At 34.1% G+C, this 20,446-nt stretch overlaps 1 protein-coding gene and 2 pseudogenes across 2 annotated transcripts in view; all 3 read right to left on the bottom strand.

The window, feature by feature from the left end:
* Positions 1–419: 419 nt before the first annotated feature.
* LOC114748535 (putative pentatricopeptide repeat-containing protein At5g13230, mitochondrial) overlaps positions 420–20,446 on the bottom strand; it is a 29,247-nt gene continuing 9,220 nt past the window's right edge. For both annotated transcript variants that reach the window (XM_028936961.1, XM_028936962.1), the window contains exon 2: positions 420–743. The gene's annotated coding sequence lies outside the window, so the exon portion shown is untranslated. The remainder of the gene's footprint in view (positions 744–20,446) is intronic.
* On the bottom strand, positions 1,800–4,275 carry LOC114748533 (putative pentatricopeptide repeat-containing protein At5g13230, mitochondrial; annotated as a pseudogene).
* LOC114748532 (probable leucine-rich repeat receptor-like protein kinase At5g49770) lies at positions 6,902–19,435 on the bottom strand (annotated as a pseudogene).

Below are 20,446 nucleotides of genomic sequence, written 5' to 3'. Positions count from 1 at the left end.
TCAGTTAGATTTGTTTTCAATTTTTAACAGTATGATGATGTGACATATTGTGGGCTCTTAGATTAATATGGTGAAACATGCCGGGATGCTGAGAGACGCTCCAGTTGAGAGAATCCGGACCTGACCATGTCCTAGATAGCATTCAGGGCAAGGAAAGCCCACAGGCGGAAATATAAAATTGGAAAATCTCCCCCAAACTTTGAACCTGAACATTTCCCTTAATATTTAAAACTTAATAATAGACCCACCCAAACTTTTAATTTTATTCAGACAACCCTCACATGCCTCCTTAAATTTTATTTTTGTGTACATATAATTTTCACAAACTTAGAATTATATGCATGCAACTTCATTAAACTTTAAGTCATATGCATAAGGGTAGAGAACAAAATTAATAACATGAAACTTGTCCACATAAATTTAAGAGTTTAGGAGGATTTATTGTAAAACGTTAAAAATGAAGGTTATTTGTACATGACATAAAGTTTAGGAAAGTTGTATACAATTTACCCTTTTTATAAACCATAAACATTATGACTCAATACAGTGCACAAAACACTTAGACTATAGCAAAAGAAGCTCTGGTCAAGTTCCCTCCTTCAGTCTAAGCAGCATTGTTTCTCAGTAATTCCGTGGCTTAAAAAAAAAAAAAAAGGAGTCTGTTTTGCCATCACAATGAATGGAGAGTCTCCCCGCAGACCCGACCATATTACACCCTTCCATCTGGTGAAAACTGGATTTTTCTGCATTAAAGCACATGCAATAAGGATTGATTGGTAGTTTGGAACACAAACTTGTTAGTATAAAAATAAAATAAAATAAAAACCAATATTAAATGTAACATAGAAAAATAAAGCCACTGCAGTAATGCCAAATGAAGCTAGAAACTCGGGCGATACATTAGGGCATCATCAGAAGATTCAGTTTATTGAACCTCTGTATCAGTATTCTATGCTTTTTTATGTTCCAACCAATCTGAGTAGGAAAGTCAGCATAATTTTCTTTGATAGTTATATTGAAAGAGTCTAAATCGATAAATATTGTTTGCCAAGAAAATGATAAATATTGGGTGATTCTCGATAAAAAAGTTGAGGACGAATTGTGCCCGAAAGCTCGTTCCTGCCAAGATAACTGTAGGAAATGGGCATATTTGAAACAGAGATCAACTCATAAAAGCTAGTAAATTCAGCATTAGATGAACTATTCTTCCTAAGAACTTCTCTCACTTTTATGTTAAACGGAATAATCTCATAGCTATCACCAAAAGCACTTTATCCAAGTTTTCTTGACCTCTTCAATCCTGCACAAGATGCACAACCCAAAAACAAATAGTCGACAATGTAGGGTGGGCCACATTTTGGCAGAATTGATGGTCCAAAAGTAAGTCAAATAAAGTGTGAGGTGAATGACTAAGAGAGAGCAACATAAATAAAATGAAGTGGAAGCAGTAAAGCATTATTACCTCTTTTGTAACAGAAGAGTAAGATCTTAATAGGCAAAAAAGGTAAAGCGAATGGCCTGCAAAGTTGCCCCAGTGATGTAATGAAACATACATAGCAGAGGTGAGGATGAAACAATAGAAGTATCAAGAAGAAGCATATTACTTCACATCTTTGTTTGAAAGTTTTGCTCGAAGAAAAGCCAGTGACAAGATCCTAAGATCAAGAAAGAATTATCCCTGGTAATGACACCATATATGACATGACCATTTGCATATACAAGTTTACATTCAAGTGAAACAAGAATTTCTTGCAGGCAACGGCAAATGAAAATGGGAATTTGTGATTCTGGAACTCGAATTACGTCATTCGCCAATAATCACCACAGGAGCAAATCCCATGCTGAAAATGGTGAAACCTATTCATATCTCTGATAATAATATCTCGCTGCACAATTTTGGAGACCAACTTCATAACAATGTGGCAATCTACACATATACGGAGATTTTTTATGATATGTATAGGACAACCACACGGCAATCGAATCAGTCCAAATGCAAGAGCCAATCTTTCACTGTGAACCCACAAGAGATGTGCTTTTTCAACATCCTCCATATCAAGCAAAACGGCATTGATATTGGGTACATATCCTTCCTCCCTAGTTTTTTTGTTTAACCATTCAAGCATTGCACTGATAAGTTTAATGTCAGGATGACAGGTGTTCCCTGCAGTAAAATAGTGAACCACACCTTGATCCTCAATCCAACTTAACCCTGGCTCCTTCCTGACTCCTTTTGTGTGCATAATTTTTCTAATAGAAGCAACATCGTCCCATCTCCTTGCTGTGGCATACATGTTTGACAGAAGTATATGGGTTGCATCGTCATGTGGATCCATCTCAAGTACACGTTGGGCACAGACTCTTCCAAGATCAATTTTATTGTGGATGACACAAGCACCAAGCAATGCTCGCCACACCATATTACCAGGCTGAAATGGAATTTCACCAATGAGTTTCACAGCTTTCTCAAGATGGCCTGACCTTCCAAGAAGCCAAACCATGCAAGTGTAATGTTCTATACAAGGTTCGATGCCATAGTCTTGCATCATTGACTTAAAGAGTACTTGTCCTTTATCTAGCAGTCCTGCACTGCTACATCCAGATAGGACACCAACAAAAGTTGGTTCATTTGGTTTACAATTAGATTGTCGCATCATTTCAAATATATTTAGAGCCTCCACACCTAGGCCATGCATGGAATATCCACAGATCATAGCATTCCATGAATCTTCATCTCGATTTCCCATCTTATCAAATACTATTCGGGCATCACGAATGTTGCCACATTTGGCATACATATCTACCAATGAATTGGCAACTACAGTGTCTTTATCATATATGGTTTTGATAGTTAAAGAATGAACCTGATGTCCTTGATTCAATGATGTTAAACTCGCAAAGGCACGAAGAACACAGGAGTATGTCACTTCAGTTGGCTGTATGGGATAAGCAAGCATGGACACAAACATATTTAGTGCCTTCTCCTTGTCTCCTAACTGCACATAACCAACAATCATGGTATTCCAAGTCACTTCATTATGCTCAGGTGATTCCACGAATAATTTCATAGTGTTCTCCATTTTACTACACTTGGCATAAACATCAATGAGAGTATTAGACACAAACACATTTGAGTCAAGACCAACTTTCAGGACATAAGAGTGAATTTGCTCCCCCAAAATTTAATGCAGGTGAAGCCGCACAAGCTTGCAATAGACTAGCGAATGTAAACTGATTAGGGACAATGGATGATTGCCTCAAACGCTGGAACAACTCCAAAGCCTCTACACTATTGTCACTCTGAGCGCACCAAGCGATCATTAGACTCCAAGGAATAAGATCAGTTTTAGGCACTTCCTCAAAAAATTGCCGTGCAGCATCAAGATCTTGGGACTTACTATACAATTCCAGCAATGCAAGGCCAACATAAAGATCCTGTTCATAATGAGTTTTCAAAGCAGATGCATGAATACTCATGCCAAGCCGAAAGGCCTCTATGCCAAGACAGGACTTGAGCACCGCAGCGATGACAAAGTTGTTTAGTTTGTAACCTATTAGCCTCATGTGGGAGAAAAATTGTAAGGAACGGTAAAAGCAGTCATCGAAAACAGTTCTAGCAACATCAACACACCCACAAACAGAGTAGGCATCAATAAGAGCAGTACCAACAAACGCGTCAGAGTGATAACCAAGCTTATAAATACACGCATGAATAGAGAAACACATCTGTGCGCGGTCCATACTGACAAGCAACTTGAGAAGGGAGGTGAAAACAAAAGGATTGAGCTGGTGGCCTCCTCTGAATAACCTAAGGAATAAGTCAAGAGCTGCAGGGAATTGAAGTGACCGCATGTAACCCTGAGCCAATGTAGTGAAGGAAACAGTATTACTACTGGGCATTTCATCGAACAGTTGAGATGCATCGGTCAAAGAGTCAGACTTTACATACAGATTAAGAAGAACGTTGAATGCAAATAAGTCCAAAGAAGCGCCTGTCTTAATGATATGACAGTGATGGCGTTTTCTGGAGCCGTAGTCACCATTGTGTATGCATTTTTGAAGCGTAGCCGCGTAGAGATGGGAATCGAAGTCCACAGAAGCCGTGGATTGGTAATGGTGGGGGTGGCTTAATTGAGAGGAAATAGAATGTGCTGATAGAGTGATGCATGATCGTCTGGTATAATTAGTGGGACGGAACAATCTGATCATGCGCCATCGCTACTGCCCAATGCAGCTCCAAAACTAGGCCGGTTTGGTTCACTGATTTGAGTCTTTGGGAAAAGGGAAGAGATACCAAAACCAAGGATCTGAGTCTGACCCGTCCGGCTTGAAGAAGCTATCCAACATTCCCTTCCCGCCGGAAAGATGATGGTCGCATAAGGAGAGAATCAAAGATACGACGATGGTGGCGGTGATGAGGTCGAGGGGCCCCACAAGTGGAGGTGCTGAGCAGAGTTGGTAGGTGGGTTTGGGACTCAATGCGGGGGGAACTCAGCACTGGAGGCGGCGGCGGTGGCCAGTGCGCCGGTGATCGAGTGGTGGCAGCACCTCAACAGGAACTTGTTTAGCGGAGGGAGTGAAGATAGCGATTGGGTTAGTGCACCAAGAGAGAGATGAGCTCGTGTAAGGGAAAGCATTGAACAGAAGGCAACAGTAACTGATGGAATCGGCGCAAAACAGGGAGGGGAGTAAGATGCCCGCCGAAACACACACAAGTAAGTTTCTCTCTCTTAAAAAAAAAAAAAAAGAAATAATGTACACTGCATTGACACTAAGAACATATTATCGTTTATTGTTACTAATCAATGTAAAAGTTTTATAAAAAGAAAAATGACACAAAAAAAATACTTGAACTAGGAAATACTAAAATAATCACTTGAATTTGTAAAATATCAATTTAGTCATAAGTAACTAATTTGACATTTATAAATTTTATGAAGTGGCCATATTATCCTTTATTTTATTTATTTTTTTTAAAAAAGAAATGCCTTCACTGGCCGGTCAGTTGCCGAAGCTTCGATGGCCAGCAATAATTTTTTTTTAAAATTTTTATAATTTCAATAAAATGGTTAACAACTTTTGTAACGCTATTAACAAGTTCAATATAGTAGTTAACAACAGGTTTTTCAGAAAATTCAAAAAGTAGCATTTTTAGAACTTCAGTAATGTCATTAACAAGTTCCGTAATTCTATTAACAATTTCGTTATAGCATTTAACAATAGATTTTCTAAAAAAAATTAAAAAAATGGCATGTTTACAACTTTAGTAACTACTTTTTTTTTGAAAATTTTTACAACTTTAGTAAAACAGTTAATAAGTTTTGTAATGCTATTAACAAGTTCAGTATAGCAGTTAACAATAGGCTTTTCAGAAAGTTTAAAAAGTAGTATTTTCACAATTTCAGTAATGACGTTAATAAGTTCAGTAACTCTATTAACAACTTCAATATAGCATTTAACAATAGGTTTTTTGAAAAATTCAAAAAGTAGCATTTTTATAATTTCAGTAACATGGTTAACAAAATCATGTAATAATAGTAGCAAATCTCATAAAGGTTGATGTTTTTTATATTACTCCTCTGGTCCTTAATATAGGATCCAATTCTTGAGTTGGTTTTGGTTTTAAATATAAGAACCATTTATCATATTTATCAATTTTCTCTAAATTACCCCTATGGATACTCCCTCAACCATAATTAAGTAGAAGGGGGAGAGTGGGTATTAAGAAAGATGATTATGGTGTTTTAGGAAAAATGTGTCACTTTTCTTATAATTAACTAACTTACCTAACTTCCTTAATCTAATCAAATTAGTTAAATGAGCCTTATATCAAAGACCGGAGGAGTAGTTCCTTATGAAAGTAGTGCAACAAAATTTTTTTCACTTATTAGGCAGGCATTATAGTCATAAGAGTTGTTAATATCATTATATGACTTGTTAACTGTGTTACTAAAGTTGTAAAAATGTCACTTTTTGAATTTTTCAGAAAACCTGTTATTAAATGTTATATCAAACTTGTTAATAGAGTTACAAAACTTGTTAATAACATTATTAAAGTTGTAAAAATGCTACTTTTTGAATTTTCTAAAAAATCTGTTGTTAACTACTATATTGAACTTGTTAATAGTATTACAAAACTTATTAATCGTTTTACTGAAGTTATAGAATTTTTTTAAAAAAATAGTTACTAAAGTTGTAAAAATTTCATTTTTTTTAATTTTTTAGAAAAGCTTTTGTTAAATGCTATATTAAAGTCGTTAATAGAGTTACGGAATTTGTTAATGGCATTATTGAAATTGTGAAAATACTACTTTTTGAATTTTCTAGAAAACCTATTGATAATTGTTATACTGAATTTTTTAACAACATTATAAAAATTGTTAATCATTTTACTAAAATTGCAAAAATTTTCAAAAAAAAATTATTGTCGGCTGCCGAAGTTCTAGCGACCAATTGGCGGCGATTGTCGGAGCTCTGGTGACTGGACAGCCAGTGGGGGCATTTGGTTTCTTAAAACACAATAAATAAAATAAGGGCAATATGATCATTTCAGAAAATTTATAAATGTTAAATTGGTCACTTATAACTAAATTAGGATTTTGCAAATTCAAATAATCATTTTTGGCATTTCCAAGTTCAGGTGTCATTTTTGTGTCATTTTCCTTTTTGTAAAATGTTACTCATCCGGTCCTAAATATAAGACCCATTTAAATATGTTATAATAAGTTTAAGAGAAACTTATGCAAAATTGTTAAAATAAAGCAGTATATAATTTAAACATCTTGTAAGAAAAATAGAAATTTATTCAATTATTCAACACAAAACAGCGCTATGCCTCTTTCAAATTATAATTCCCTTCCCATTTTAGGAACACATAAAAGGAATTACCAAACAAGCAAACTACATCAAAATTAAATTATTAATCCTCATTCTATATGTTCAAAGACTAACAGTTTACACATCACTTGAAGGATGAAAAAGTAAAGATAGGCGCAATTTTTACATGTTTGCTAGACAGTTCTGTAATAAAAACACACAATTCACCTTTTCCAAAACTCTTCTTTACAGGTTATTTTTTTAATTCTAAAATCTAGACTACTATGTACTCTTAATAAACACTGTTTTATATTTTTTATCCTTTTTGATCTAGCAGTACTTGATAAACAAGTTGCCTTACAGTTCAAACATGAGTCGAAGATTTACTTCGGTTCAATCTTTCCAATATTGCAGAATGAACTCGAATCTAAAGACTCGTTACTGTTGCAAACATGCGAGGAAGTAGTCACATTATTTACCTCCTCAAAGCTAGCTGAATTAGACACTGATGATTCAGGGATATAGTTCAAACCAGCAGATTTCAGCATGCTTTCTATTTCTTTCACCACATCGCTCATTGTCGGTCTGTCTGCTCCTGAATCCTCAACACAGTTCATTGCAAGATCAACAAAGTTCTCCAGTTCCTTCAGTGGAGAGCCTAAGCCAAGAGCTGGGTCAAGAATTTCTTGAAGGCCATGCAAGTTTTTCGTCTTGTCAATTGTACTCCGAAATACTTTCACAATATGTTTCCCTCCTTGTATTGGTTTTCTTGCAGTTATTAGCTCCAACATTAGCACTCCAAAACTATAAACATCACTTTTCTCAGACACCTGTTGAGTAGTGTAATAATCCGGATCCAAGTAGCCCTGTGTGATGAACTTGATGAATTTGCTAAGATCCAAAATATTTTTCAAGAAGACAAAATTTATGGCCATCTAATTCTCCAGTAAGATTTTTACCTGAATATCTTTCATAGCTAAACACTATGTTACTCCAAAACAAAACAAATTAGAGCCAATGATATGCCTTCCATCATATTATTATGCTCCATTTACAAATAAAGTGCAGGAGTACAAGAGCGTCAGGTTCTTGAAGTTCTTCAAGTATTCTACTCCATAGAAAGCTCTTTATTTCAGATATAATGAGATATGTTCTGGTATCTAAACTCTACAAAAATAGCTGTTCTACATATGCTGTTGAAGCTAGACCATAATTAGCCTAAGATTAAGAGATGCGTTATAATTTTATTAATATTCTCCAGCAACATACAATTTAGAAAGAATAATTATTTAATTACAGATAACGTATTTAGATAAGCATGAAATCAGTCACTTCCTATCTTGTGCTTTTTTGGTATAGTATAAAGGTTTAGAGGATATTGTACTAACCATTGTTCCTTTAACTTGTGTAGTGACGTGATCTTTTTCACAATTGTCCATAGGCTTGGAAAGACCAAAATCGGCAACTTTTGCATTCAAGCGTTCATCCAGCAAAATGTTGGCTGATTTAATGTCTCTATGTATAACAGGAGGATTGGCATGTTCATGGAGATAAGCCAAACCTCTAGCAGTACCAAGGGCTACTTTTAACCTTCTAGCCCAGTCCAATCTTATGCCAGACTTTCCTGCATAGACAATTTGCATTGAAAGAGGTTACCATAAGAAATATTCATGAGCCTTCAAGTACCAACTTAAGCTTTTGATTTCATCACGTGAAAAGAAAGGATATGAACAGATCATAACCTGGTTAGTTTATTTCAGGTACTTAACCAAACAAAATTGAAGGGGGGGAAAGAAGCCGAAATTAGTTTCCCACGTCAAAACCAAATTCAATCAGTTGAATTGTCAGGTTAACTTCGTTATATTTGGTTGCGTGCGTGTGTGCACGATTGAAGAACGCATTTAGCTAATAATAATATGATATTCTTGAGTATTGTTTTACCAAAATTTTCTTGAGATTGACTTGTATACCTATAATAGCATAAAATCTAACTAAAATTATTTTTTTTAAAATTGAAAAAAAGAACACTAAACTGAACCAAAACAAACTAAATCAATCAAAATCCAAAAATCAGTTATGTCGATCCAACTTAGTATTGGTTCAAAATTAAGCAATATCAAACCGATGAACCCTGTACCTGAGATGCTATCCTTCAAGGTTCCGTTAGAAACAAATTCATAAACAAGCATTTGTTCTCCTCTCTCGAAGCAGAATCCCACAAGGCTAACCAGGTTCTTATGGTGGACTCTTGAAAGGAGTTCAATCTCAGCTTTAAACTGAAGTACCCCGAGATTTGATTGTTTCTGAGCTCGTTTTATTGCAACCAGTTGTCCACTGGGAAGAGTTCCCCGATAAACCTGCGGACATTCACCTATTAAAATGTAGGCACAAATATATAACATAGGCACAATAGCATTGTCACTACCTAGTTCATATAACAGTTCTTGGTTGTATCACCACAGTTAATTTGCTCACGATAATTTTCCAATATTATCGCAAGTATAGTAAGAAGATTCCAAATAACAATAACTTCATCTTGGGTATCACATTAGGGGTTTCGTTAGATTTACCAATGCTACCGGTCCCAGAATAAGGGGCCTCTAGAATTTAAGAGGCTAGTGTCCATTTCTTAACCAGAATACGATTGATACCTTCCCATAACCCCCAGATCCAATCTCATTGGCTTGTGAAAAATTGTTCGTGTATTCTTTAAGTTCTTTGAAAGAGAACCTCTTTGCTCCACGTAACTGAGGTCTGGTGCTGCTGCTGTCATTTAGATCCCAGTTCCCTGCATTTGTGAGGTCAAATATGCAGATAAACCTAAATTGCACATGACTTGGTAGCAATTAAGGTGCTGAATAGAATAAAGATATCTGACCAAATGGATTGCTTTCTTCCATCGCTTTTTCTGCTCTTCTTGTTTGGCAAAGAGCATAAACACCTGCGAGGAGAAATAGCACAAGCAACACAGAACCTCCAACTGCAGCTCCAATTATGATTCTGGTGTTTGATGATTTACTTGAACTTTCAGGTCCTTACAAATTGCAAGATACTATCACAAAACAGTCTGAATAGAGGATTACCAATACTTTTTTCAATATGAAATGACATGTTTAATTACTCTGTTAGTCCTCAAAGTTCTAATCAGCTCTTAGTTTGGTCCTCCCTTGTCATTAAACTTTCATTTGAGGGTCATGAAAGTACGTTGACTTGCCTGACACATTGAATATTCAAAATTCACCCTAATTCAGCCTGCTGGCATTAGAATAGGGGTCACTTTCTCTCTTTCTACCCACTTCTTATCTTGTATATATCTCTCCCTTAAGAATCCCTTCTCAAGCTCTTAATTTGATAAGACTCAAATCTCATCGCTGGCTCGCTGCCCTGGGCTGAATTGGCAGAAATTTGCATATTTGAATGCTAAGATGATAAATTTATTTATTTTTTCATGCCACATGGATGGAGGTTCACAGATAAGGGCCAAATTGCAAGATACCATCAAAGAACAGTCTGAATAGAGGATTACCAATACTTTTTTCAATATGAAATGACATGTTTGATTACTCTGTTAGTCCTCAAAGTTCTAATCAGCTCTTAGTTTGGTCCTCCCTTGTCATTAAACTTTCATTTGAGGGTCATGAAAGTACGTTGACTTGCCTGACACATTGAATATTCAAAATTCACCCTAATTCAGCCTGCTGGCATTAGAATAGGGGTCACTTTCTCTCTTTCTACCCACTCCTTCTCTTCTATATATCTCTCCCTTAAGAATCCCTTCTCAAGCTCTTAATTTGATAAGATTCAAATCTCATCGCTGGCTCGCTGCCCTGGGCTGAGTTGGCAGAAATTTGCATATTTGAATGCTAAGATGATAACTTTTTTCCCCCCCATGGCACATGGATGGAGGTTCACAGATAAGGGCCAAATTATTATTATTTTTTTTAAATTATATGTACTCATAAATTTTTTGGAAAGCTAGAGACCATTAGAATAGTAAAATATAAACGAAACCAATGTTTGAAAGTGGTTAACATTACCATAGTTATCAAGACCAAGAATGAAAGTATATGCTTCAGTTGTACTGAGGTTACTTAGCAGAACGCTCATTGCAGATATCATTGTTTGATTGAAGTGGTCTTGGCCTGAAGGGAAGATCTGTACGGTGAGTTTAAAACATTGAAATGGAGAGCAAGGTGGATTGATCACGGAAACAGAGTCCACAGGTAGATGACGGGATTGGAATGTTCTCACAAGAATTTCCTCAAGGGCAGTTTTGTTTATCATATAAGAAGGAGCTCTATGAGCTAAAATTCCAACATACGGATATGCGCATTTGCAATTGGGACTAGAAATCTGATTTGAGACACTGCATTTATCGGAACAGTTTCTCAGCAATTCTGCAGCTGGTTTGTCATAAATGGTGCACAGAGCACTTGTTTCAGAACCTGTTTCATGACAAGCAGCGTTGCCTGCGAGTCTGAAAAAATGCAGTTATTACTCATCCATGCAGGCACAAAAAAGAAAGAAAAGATAGGCATTGTGAATACCAATCCATTCCAAAAGCACAACTTGTTTACAATATGAGAGTATATTGCATGGACCTCGTACAATTATTGTTGAAATTATTGAGACGTTTTACTATTTCTAAAACCAACAAAGACCTCCCGTGACATTGTTAAAATTAAAGGACATCTTTTTATTTTCAAAATTTACCCAAACTTTCCCTGAAAAAGAGTAAATTACAAAAACTTCTTTAACTTTAGATGAAATTAATTACAGACTTCCATTCTACTATCAGGGGAAGCTCGTGAAGCTTTTTAAACAAAAATTCCATGACTAGGTGTAATGTCAACAAAACTAGAGGGTGATGTATATATTTTGCCTTTTGTTCCACAAGACATTTGTACGTGTGGTTCAAAGTATAAGGGAGGTACCTGTAATTTAGCAAATTTAGAGAAATTTACATTGAATTTGAAAATAGAAAAGACGTCAATTTAACTTCAGAAAATTCAAGGAAACTCTACATAATTTACTTTGTTTAATAATTATTCTGAAAATAAACTTGTCAGATATAATCAAATAACCTATGCAACACAATATTGAAAAACGACCAGAACCATTAACAGCTATGCTTACATTATTGTGATCCCAAAGGCTTCATATTGTTTGTTAAAACCCTCAATACGATTATTCTGCAAATCAATCAGTTGCAGTTGTTTGCTGTGGTTGGTGCCAATTTCTAGCCTTCCATTGAGTTTATTGTCTTTCAGAACCCTAAGATCACATGCGGAATATTTGTCATGGATGACACTATTCCTATAATGAACACAATTATCACGAGCATAGATAATTTGGCACTTACACGGTCTGTAAATTGGCTAGACTAAAGAAAGCAGCAGGAATCTTCCCTTCAAGATTCGTATTCACCATTATTCTGTCCCAAAAAAAGGGGGGGCTAACAGCATTTGAGTGTTGAAATTACAAACACACACAGAACTGATGTGATCAAGAAGTAAAATAAGAAAGACATACAGTGATTTCAAACTTGGTAAGTTTTGAAGCCACGATGGAAATTCAGATGGGTCAAAGTCATTGTTGCTTATGTCCCTACACGAATGATTTCAAAAACTTAGCCGGTTTCACAAAAATAATTGAAACGAAAATTTGGTCCTCAAGTAAATCTGGTTTCATTTTAGTATTTCAAACAGTATTTTATCTTCAATATTGTCCTCATGTTAAATCCAATCAATAGAGACGAGCACCAAAGCCTAATGTGAAGATAATGCAAACATTAGGTGCTCAGCTGCCACTTAAACATGCCATAGTAGAGCACCAACATGAAGACAAAATACAAATGTAAGAGATATACGCTTTACTTACAAGTACTGGAGAGAAGTCATTCCACTTAGGTTTGGAATGGGACCTGACAGATTATTGTTGTACATGATCCTGACAAACATAAATAAAATCGAGGACCTTGATGAAGAATGACAAGATTTCATCTGCAGATGCTAATAATACACATGAAATGAGCACGATTTGATTTGGCAGGATGCTTATGTCATCTTACAGGTCTGTAACATTATGGAGGGCTAGGTTCTGAGGTACAGAGCCAGTCAAAAAGTTATTTTCCAAGCGCCTGTGGCAGCAAAGGAATGTTACTGCAAAAATGCACCAAGAATATTTCTGTCTATGAATTAGTTTGAGCAGGATATAATTTGGACACTTACACCACTGTAAGATTTTGAGCAAGTCCAAGCGTATTGGGAATGTTGCCAGTAAGTTTATTGCTATCCAAGATCCTGCAAACAAATGTTTTTTTAACTTGGCAGGCGAACAAAAATAAAATATCCTCATAAATTCAGATCCATTACTTTACTAATATGTCTCTAGTTTTCACTCTCTGTTTTAGTATTATGTAAGTGTTCCTTTCCCTTTCTTCTTTGCGGCCACTCAAATTTTCTGAGGAACGTTACATTGTATGCAAAAATGACAGCTAGGTGCACAACTAGCAAAACTGATCGGAGGTCACGGTAGTTTCAGGAAAGTTCAAAGGAGTATCTTGTAATTTTATTTATTGATTAACAATGGATCAGGAAGGGGAAAAAGAAGAAAATAAAAGGAATATTATCCCAAAAAGTACTATAGTGAGTCTGACAAGCGCATCCTATAGTTAGAGAGGCTGAATAACAATTTTTTATGGTAATATGTAATTGTTCAATTGAATATTTATGGCTAAGAGGACAAAAATTAGGATGGTTCATAATGCTAAAGACTATTATAATATTCATCGGCCTTCCATTGATAGCTTATTATTTTTAATTAAATAATTCTTCACATAATCTTTTTAGAGTGGGACTCTTGCTGCATCCCATTCTCTTGATTAAAATTTTGCTTGAAAATAAGGTATGATGGACCCATACTTTGTTCACACTTTGAGCCAAATGGGCCATCAAATGAAGGATGTGTTTGAGAATATAATAAAATTATTCATGAACTTTCGCTTGATAGTTTAAAGATTTGAACTGAAATAGATAATGACACTTACAAATGTATCAGAGCCACATTTGAGCTGAAAAGTTCGGGAGGAATAGCTCCTGAGATGTTGTTGTTCCCAAGATGACTTTTGGCAATGAATATACGTCAGGATACATAATATGAAATAGATCATTATTGTGTGAAAGAAAACCATCACTAAACTATTGCAGAGGAGAACTGACATACAAGTGCAGTGCGTTGTGCAGCATGTCTAGACCAGAAGTAGCTCCACTTGATACAGGGATAGGTCCAACAAGTTGATTATCAGTTAAGTCTAGCCATTGCAGTTTTGATAGATTGCCAATGGAAGCTGGAATTCTTCCACTAAAGCTGTTTGAGTTTAAAGATCTGTAACATGAAGTTGCTGATTCAATTTGTCTAGTTTGACAACCAAATGTCATAGCAGAACAATAAATAATAATAATAATAATAATAGTAATAGTAATAGTAATAGTAGTAGTAGTAGTGGTGGTGGTGGTGGTGGTAGTAGTAGTAATAGAAATAATACTAATAATGAAGCATAGTTTTTACAGCTACTAAGATGAGAAATATCAACAGAATCTATATTTTCTTCAGTTATTAATGAACTACAATCCTTAGCTCAACTATTGGCACAGAGAAAATATAAATTCAAATTGTACATATATTTTACATGTATCTATCTCTTAATTATATACTAAGAAGGATTGTAATTAAGATTTCCAAAGTGAACTAACAATTTAACATATTACTAACCAACAACGTACCAACTCTTCACTTATTTAACCTCAACAAATGAGAAGTGAAGTATAGCCATTGAAAGAATTTAAATATAAAAACAACAAATTCAAACACAACCCGTCCCCTACTTTTGATAGGAGCCCCATGATCACACTCAATCAAATTAAAATTTTGAGGTTCAAGGCTCAACTTGAGTCAGAATATATAGACCGCTTAAATTTATCGAGTCATATACAAAGCTTGAAGTGAAAGCACTTACCAGACAAACAGAACCTTGATTGAATGAAAATTATATATGCCAGAAACAAAACCTAACTTTCACATAATCTTTGTTATGTAGCAGAACGATTTAAAAAAAAAAAAAAAAGAAAAAGAAACTCACAAATAGGAAAGCTCTGGTAATGATCCAATTTCATCTGGAACAGGACCAGTGAAACCACAACCAACAAGAAATCTGGAACATATATGAGAGATCGAGTACTTAATCATTTCTTATTAAACAAATTCATGTTTGTGTAAGGATCCTAACAACAGTCAATCCTTCCTTACAATTCCTCCAGCTTCTTCAAATTTCCGATTTCTCTTGGAAGTGGTCCTCCTAGGTTCTTATTGTAAGAGAGATCCCTACAAAATATGAAAATTAGAAGTAAAACATATACCTGTGCATGCATTAAAAATGGTTACTTTTTTAATAGACAGAGGATAAAGGTAAGATCCATGGAGATCAAAATAGACATAAAGTGTAATTATTCAACTTGTTCCATCAGAAGATATAAAAAGAATACAACAAATTCATGCTATGTCTTAATAATATCTACCAAGCGGCATTGTTTACACGAGCCTCGAGCTCCACACAATACACGACTCAATTGAGATATGGTAATAAATAGTGGTCAACAGACAATACCCATTTCAGACCAAATTAAAAAAAATAATAATAACAACCACAATACCATTTTGGAGTAATTTTAACAAGAAATTAAGACTTCAAAAAAGTTAAACTAAGCTAAATCTTTATTTTCTCAATGTTCAAATTATTGGGAATAACAAATAATGGAGTAGTGGACGATGACAGAGATTGATAATGCTGAGCCTTGATTAGCATGAGTTTAGGAAGCTTGCAGGCGTTACTCGCTACTAGAGAGATAATATCGTACCTCGCGCTGCTTGCATCATGGTTTCCAGTCAGCGATATTCTTTTTCATGAAAAAAATACTGCTTTTAATCCTTAATATAAGAGCTAGTTTAATTTTTAATTTAGTTCTAAATATAAAACACTAATCAACTTTGTCTCTTATATTTATCATTTTTTTCCGGTTCTTGTAGTAGTTGTATAAGTTAAAGATTTCATCAAATAAAAGTTCTAACTAATATACGTAATCAGTAAGCTAAGAAAAACAACATCTATTTATTATAAATAACTAACTTAACTAATATCTTTAATCTACTCAAATGAATAAACTATATTAATGACCAGAAGTAGGAATAACAAATGAGATCGAAGTTATGCATGCAACTCTACGCATAATACTTTTTAGTTTGTAAAATTTTTATCTTAGATCTCTAAAAGTTAGATACTTTTTTATAAAGAAATCAAACAGCACGATAACCAGAGAGGATGATTACAAGGTATGCCTATCACTTGAAGTAGAAAATGTTTAGTTCATAAAGAAGCGTGAAATGAGTAGAAACATGATCATTGTGTGGTTACATTGACATCCAAAACCGAAAATGGAAGTTGTAACGAAGAGTGAAAAACTTACAGGGCCCGTAATTCAGAGAGCGATCCAATATCCGCAGAAAGCTGGCCATTTAAATCTATGCCTGCTATATGTCTGAAATACTTGCAATGAAGTTTCAGTTTCACAGGAAAAGAAGTAGAGTCCGGAGGAAAATTCAAGTGAGAATAGAGACATTACATGGAAGTGACACGCGACTCGGTGCAGGAAATTCTCTCCCAGCCATTGCAAGGATCCGAACTCTCCCAACTTTGGGGTACATTTTTTATTAGGTTCTTCAGAGAATCTAGGGCGTTCACTGCATCACAATGCTCAGTCAAGAATTCAAATGTAGGTTTCCGTCATTGATTCCTTACAATGCTCGCAAGATGGTGGAGGGGAAGAATTTCCTTCAAAATTTTTCTTTATTTTTTTTCCTTGTTTGACCTTTGGCCTTAGTCAAATCTCGGTCCTTATTTTTTAATTATTTAATCAAGTTTATTTTAAAATGATCTGAAACTCTGAACCCTCACAAAAGTCAAAACCATTTGGATCTTCAAAAATCCTAAATAAAAAAAAGTTTGACGAAGATTTGACATAAATAATGCTTTTAAAAAAGCAATGAAAAGAATCTATCACTAAAAAAGATGTTGTATTATACTTTTGTGGTTTGACTTGAATCAACCCAAAAATTATTAATTTTTTTAAATAGAAGAAATATTTAAATAAACATTAAAATCAAGTCATTAAAAAAAATAAACTTACCATAAAATCCAAGGGAGCTCTGAATACTTGCATAAAAAAGAGATGTTAATTGATGCATATGGATAGGGCTGCTCACAAGAAGGGATGGGACCGAGACAAAATTGTTTCAGTCCGATCCCAATAAATAGGAATGTGACAGGAAATCTATCTTGTATCCCTTCTTGTCTTAGTGTTGTGCCGGTTCCAAGAGGAATGGGACGGAACCAAGAAGTCCTTTTTTTTTAAAAAAAATATTTTTTTAGTGGTTTGACCTGTTATAATGGATTTTGGTTGTTTTTCTTTTTTTATTTTTAGTTCTTTGGGCTTAGCTCTTTTGAAAGTATTTTTTTTTCTTTTTCTTTTTCTCTGGGCTTAACTCTCTTAAAGAAAAATCCAAATAAATAATAATTTGAAAATTCATTTACACTATTCCAAAAATCATAAGCAATTATAAAAACTCTAAATAAATAATAATCATTTCAACTACATATATCTTAGAAACTATAAATAAAAACATTTTGTATTTTTAATATTTGATGATTATGATATGATAAAAAATTAAAAAATATTACTACCAGGATGGGACGACCTTGTCTTGTGTCCTATCTAATCCTAGTCCTATTTTTTATCCTGTCCGGAAATTTTTTCAGGACGACGGACGATATGACTAGGACTGAGACGAGCAAGTTAAGATGGACCTATTTGAACATCCCTACATATGGATATTATCATCCAGAGGATAGTGAGGTTTGACTGAGATACAAAGATGAAAGCTATTTCAAATTTTCAGGGGAGCAAAACAAGTTGGCCGACCCTCTTGCAAAAAATTTACTTTCTAAATCCTCTCAGCTGCTCTCTTGCCCTTCGAATCTGAAGTCTTTGCCTTTTTTATAAATTTTTTTTGTGACAGTTAAAAAAGTTTAAATGAGTTGAGTGTGAGAAATTAACTAGGATTAAGATATCCCTCAGAGAAGTTTAGAATCTGAATACCCAGTGTCTTAGTTTTCTTTTGTTGGGTCTAGCCCTCTTTTGTACCATTTGATGTTACAAAGTGGAGTGTATTTAATCCTCTAATTTCATTCAAAATTTTAGTTTTCTTCTTGATTTTTTAAAAAAATATCTTTTTAATCTTCTATTCCTTATTTTACATTAAGCTAAAAAATTAAAAGACTACAGACGTATACATCTACATACATACAAATTGTAAGCCATATGAGAAGCATCAGTTTTTGTTCATCAAGTTCAGATCCCTTAAATTTATTGAACACTTTTAAACTTTAGTCAATGTTCCATCAGCTTTTTTATGAAAGATAAGTAGTTTATAAAGGTGGACTGTGTAAGATGGTTCTGAAACAGAGTTCTTCAGTGAAGAGAAAAAAATGGAATCATAGAAGAAGAGGAAACTGATAAAAGAGGACTTACTATCTTCTTCCATGGATGGTGATTCTGCTGCAAAAGAAAGCAGCAAGAAGTTGAGAAGAAGATGCAGACACAGCAACTCATGAACCCTTCTCTCACCCATTTTCAACACGGAGCAACACTTCTTCCGCTTTCTCCCCACTCTCATGGCATTTTCATATCAAATCAAATGCATAAAACCTTGCCTCCTAATATAGAGAAAATAATTGGAAAAGTCTTACATTAAAAACTTTTTCTTTGCTACTTATATCTTCCTATTTGAGACAATTATATTTGAAATACTGTCAAATATTAAATATAAGAATTTCTCCTAACATTGTTAAAAGGAATATCATAGATTTAAACTATTAAAATTTGATCTAAACAGTTTATAACTATAATGAAAAAATTAGGAAAAAAATCCCCTTTATAATAATATTTTACAATGAACTGTTCAAATCAAATTTTACTAATTTAAATTTATTTATCTATTTTTATCTGAAATTATAATAATTTTTTTAATAAACTGTTAAATTGGGATGATTGAAGTGCTGATCCAATGGCAGTGAAAGAAAAGGAAGAGTAAAGGAGGGGATTTTGATCCATAAGTACTTGGTAACTACATAGTGAGTACAGTGAAAAAAAATTCAATAGTACTTATGAAAAATTGATAGTTTAAACATTTTTATATGGGAAAAGATGAATTAGGTAAAAAAATTTTAAACAGTTACCAAAATTTTTTACAGTGTTTTAATATAATAAATTATCACATAGTAATGGACAAGACATGAGATAACGTCTCTTATTGTTTTATGAGTAAATTTATTGTAAGGAAATTGAGTGCCATTATCATTAAACCTCTTTTTAGAAATTTTTGAGAAATTTTCTATTAATAAATTGAGAATGCTAAAAAGATTTAGCAATAAAAGCAATTGACTTTTCCACCTCAATCCCATTTTCATAATTTCTCCCAACAACATGAACCTGTCGGATAGCCCCATTATAAGGAAGACAAGATTCTCACGGCTGCTTTTTTTTTTTTAATTAAATAAATTCAAAATAATATTTAGTGAAAATTGACCTTCCTAGTTCCTGCACGGCTACAGCTATGGTCTCCAAAAAAATCTTACCCTTTCGGAAAAACCATGTTAGTGGATAAATAGGGAAAAAAAACACTAAAATACCTTAAAAAATGCTAAAGAACAAACTAGGGTGGGTGGATTTTAAAACCTCAAATTAGACTCCTTGTACTATTTTGAAATTTTAAAATATTATGAAATGACAGTATTGCCCTTATTCCTGGTGACTATTTTTATATAACTGTTGATTACTTTAGTTTAACTATTAGCTATTTTTGTTTTCAAAGTTCCTGTGACTACTTTTATATAGCTATTGACTATACAAGTGTAGTAAATACCTAAATAAAAAATACTCTTCCGGTCCTTAATATAAGACCCATTTAACTAATTTGATTAGATTAAGAAAGTTAGGTAAGTTAGTTCATTATAAAAAAAGTGACACATTTTTCCTAAAATACCATAATCATCTTTCTTAATACCCCTCTCCCTCTTCTACTTGATTATGGTTGAGGGAGTATCTATAGGGGTAATTTAGAGAAAATTAATAAATATGAAAAATGGGTCTTATATTTAGGGCCAAAACCAACTCAAGAATTGGGTCCTATATTAAGGACCGGAGGAGTAGTTACTAGTGGCCCGTTTGGTTCATTGAATCATAAGCAATGGAATGTAATGTAACAGGAGGGAATGTAATGTAAAGATGATTACAATAAATTTGTTTGGTTCAATATTAGGAATCTCAAAAAGATAATAAATTTTATATTAATTTTAATAATCATAAAAATGAAAAAGACTAAATTATCCTTATCACATTTTTCCCTTACCCCTTCCCTTTCATGATCTCCTTCTTCCTCCTCCTTCATTGCTTTTGCCATAATCAACGAAACAAAATTAAGGCAAAATGATTTGGAAGGCTAAAAATAGAAATGAAAT

Source organism: Neltuma alba, unplaced genomic scaffold (genome assembly GCF_004799145.2).
Source record: "Neltuma alba isolate B1F8T4 unplaced genomic scaffold, ASM479914v2 tig00005725_pilon, whole genome shotgun sequence".
In the NCBI taxonomy this organism is placed as follows: Eukaryota; Viridiplantae; Streptophyta; class Magnoliopsida; order Fabales; family Fabaceae; genus Neltuma; species Neltuma alba.
The sequence above is the reverse complement of the archived record's forward strand: the minus strand, read 5'-3'. Positions and strand labels throughout refer to the sequence as shown.